The 3,742-nt window shown below is 43.6% G+C and overlaps 1 pseudogene; it reads right to left on the bottom strand.

Moving 5' to 3' along the window:
• Positions 1 to 2,631: 2,631 nt before the first annotated feature.
• LOC142428212 (U1 spliceosomal RNA) lies at positions 2,632 to 2,819 on the bottom strand (annotated as a pseudogene).
• Between the last annotated feature and the right edge of the window lie 923 nt (positions 2,820 to 3,742).

The raw sequence follows: 3,742 nt of genomic DNA, 5'->3' as shown, positions 1-3,742 counted from the left end.
CCCCAACCCCCGAAGGAGATACATAACAGAAATGTTGGTGAAGGGAGACAAGAGACAGTGTAAGATATAAAATAATAAAAGCAATATATAATTGATCAAGAATTCAAGAGGATGGGATGGTGGGAGAGGGAGGGGAAAAAGAAGAGCTAATACCAAGAGTTCAAGAAGAAAATGTTTTGGAAATGATGATGGCAACATATGTACAAATATGCTTGATGCAATTGATATATGGAATGTTATAAGAGCTGTAAGAGCCCCCCAGTCAAATTATCTTTTAAACAAATAAATAAAATATCTATCTAATGCTTATGATCAAACTCACCCACTCTGCTATGCAGTCAGTACTCTAAAAAATGTGTTCACAGGTTAAAGGAGTCTTAATGATCACAAACCAAAATCATAGTTCCCCTTTCTGACTCTAAATTACACTGCCACTAAATTACATGAAGTTACACTTCAGGGGCTAACGAACCCAGGATGGGCAGGAACACCACAGGCTGTGGAGAAGGGTGAATGGCAGGTTGGCAGGTCAGGTTTGTGACTAGACAGGAAAATGAGTCCAAAATGGGCAGGTCAGATGGCAGGCCATTGGCTTAAGTCCAAAGAAGCAAAGGTTGCCAAGTTAGATCCAGCAAAAAGCCTCTCGTCCCTCTTAAGATGTAGATACCCATGATGATGGTGACCGGCGCCATCGTTTGTTTCTTGCATAGGAACATTATTGGTTTTCTTGCCATCCAAGAAATCCCTCCATTTTTGTGATATATACAGCTGTGGGCATGAGGTTGTTCAGAAAGCATGTAGAATTGCATCCTCTTTCTTCTGTCATGATCATGAAAACTGGATATTTATCACTCGAGGTCATCTTCTCAAAGAGTCAGTTTTTGTTTAATTGACTTACTGATGGTGTTCATTCTATTTCATTTACTTGAGATCTTATATTAATTATTTCCTGGCACCTCTACCCCTTCCCCTGTAAACCTGGGCGGTGGCACACTCATCTTTCTCTAATTCCATTAGATGCAAAATGAGGTCATTAACGTCAGTTTGATTTCGACACTATACAGGTGGTTGTTGCTACAAATAGCCCACAAGGTTCTCTTCGGTTGAATCCCACAGTTCTGTTGTGCTTTCATTTTTTGTTCAGTCCAATACAGCCATCCAGGATATAAAATTCAATCAATACATATCATAACTATTAATAATACAAATACACAAAACTACTTTTGCACCAATCTTTGTCCATTTTACATGGTAATCATTGTAGACCCTTGCTGTGTGTGTTTAATATCGAGTACATTTGTTTGTGTATGTGTCCTCTAATCGTGGTGTTTCTGTGTTTGTAGGTGTCCAGTGTGAGCACCATCTGGGGGCGATCTGAGAAAGTCGTGGTGGTGGTGGGGTGCCTCGGAGACTCTCCTGTGCAGCGTCTGGATTCACCTTCAATAGTTGTGAAATGCATTGATCCCATCAGGCTCCAGTGAAGGGCCTGCAGTGGGTTGTATACATTAGTTATTCTGGTGGGACTACATTATACACAGACTGAGCAAAGCGTCAATTCACCATCTCCAGAGACAACTCTAAGAACACTCTCTTTCTGCAGATGATTAGAAAGAGCATGAATGTCGAGGAAATGATCATGCATTAATGTAAGAGACACAATGTGGGAAGTCAGTGAGAGCCCAGACACAAACCTCCTCTGCAGGGAAGAGACTGGACTCCAGGGGGCGCTCAGGACCCGAAGAGCGCAGGATCAGGCCAAGGAGCAGTTGTAGATGGTTTCAGTTTGGGGATTCTGCTCTGTCTCACTGTTTCCTAGATAATCTCTCCATTTTTATTTACTGGTTTTGTAGTCTTCCCTGGTGTTTCCAAATTCAAAAGTGGTATTGTAAAAGTAGGAAATATTCTCACCTGCAGTAAAAGCGCCTGTGCCTTATGGAGGGAAAAAAGACCCGGACAGGTGCCCCCAGCACCAGAGTTTTGATAAAGCTCAAGGATAGATTTTATAATCAGACTCAGGGCCACTGAGGTTTCTACATGATGCAAATGATGAAGTGTACACACATGTCTGAAAGGTTGGTGGTTTAAACCCACCCAGTGATGTCTTAGGACACAGGATTCATGATCTGCTCTGTGTTGGTAGGTGTCATCGAATTGCTTCCGGCCCATAACCAATGTACAATTGAACCAAACACTGCCCGGTCCCGTGCCATCGTCATAATTATTGCCAGGGTTGAGCCCACTGATGGAGCCATTGTGTCAATCAATCTTCTCAAGAACCTTGCTCTTTGCTGATCTGTCCAGACCCACACGATGAGGTCCAGACCCAAACTATGAGGGAGAGAGCAAGCAAGAGTGAGAGTGAGAGTGAGAATCTCATCATGGCCCACCAAACCCTGGGGACGACATCCCTGCTTGGAGCAGCCAATCCACACAGAGGACCGTGTGGCTGGCCCCACCAGGAGACATGGGATTCCTTCGCTGAACCCTAGTGCTACTGGGGACAGCACTGGAGACACTGTGCAGAAAGTATGCCCAGTTTGCCCCATACACCGCGGGGTGAAATCAAAGGAAGTGCAACAGGGCAGCAAAGTAACCAAGTCCCCAAGGAATCCTGAAAATAGACTTCTGACTTGGGGGACAGGGCTTGGCACCTCATCAGACCTGATCTGCAGTCCCCCACTACCACAAATGATGCAGTCTATTTTCCCACATTTGGGGAAATCGCAGAGGTCAGCACATCCGGAATGCAATGGATGAATAAACCTCGCCCTGGGAAAACCACCTTCGTGATCATGGTATCTCCCCTGCCAGGTAAGTATTCGTTTTGCTTTGTTTATTTTTGCTTTTCTTTTGCCCTATGTCTCTATATAAAATAAGCAGGATGAACAATCCCAAAGAGAAAACAATGTAACCAGCAGTGGGAGCTGTGTTGGGGGACAGGGCAGAGGAAGTGGTGGAGAGGGGGAATAGGGAGCCAACAAACTCACAGATCAGGGAACAGGAGGGTGTATAATGCCTGGCAAGTGCAATGTATCCGAGAGGAATTACCAAGAGTCAAATGGTGGGTGAGCATGATTGTGGGATAGGAGGAAGGTGAAAGGAAGTAGAGGAAAGAAATTGGAGGCAAAAGCTATTTACAGAAGTATCACTATAGGCATGTATATATGTAAATATATTAATGTTTAATGAAAGGGATAGAGACCAATGTACATGTATTTATATGTTAAATATTAAGATATCAGACAGACTTTGGGTCTCTACTCAAGGCCTCCCTTAACACAAGAACACTTTGTTCTGATAACCTGGTACTCTGATACTCACCTTCCCAACACGATTGCTGAAGACAAAATGGGTGTATAAGCAAATGTGGTGGAGATAGTGAATGGTGCCCAGCTATCAAAAGATACAACATTTGGGGTCTTAAAAGCTTAAAGTCAAACAAACAGCCATCTAGCAGGGAAGCAAATAAGCCTACATGGAAGAAGCACACTACCCTGTGTGATCACGAGATGTCAATGAGAACAGGTATCAGGTATCAAAAGATTAAAACAAACAACTATATCGATGCAAACAAGAGGGGTTGGAGTGGAGACCCAAAGCCCATCTGTAGACAATTGGATATCAATTGCATATCTCCCCACAGAAGGGTTATAAGGAAGGAATGGTTCCAGGTGTAGTATATCACAGATGAATCACACAGCATTCCTCTAGTTCCTTAATGCTTCCTCCCCCTGGACTACCA

This window comes from Tenrec ecaudatus, chromosome 15 (assembly GCF_050624435.1).
Source record: "Tenrec ecaudatus isolate mTenEca1 chromosome 15, mTenEca1.hap1, whole genome shotgun sequence".
NCBI classification, from domain to species: Eukaryota; Metazoa; Chordata; class Mammalia; order Afrosoricida; family Tenrecidae; genus Tenrec; species Tenrec ecaudatus.
The sequence above is the reverse complement of the archived record's forward strand: the minus strand, read 5'-3'. Positions and strand labels throughout refer to the sequence as shown.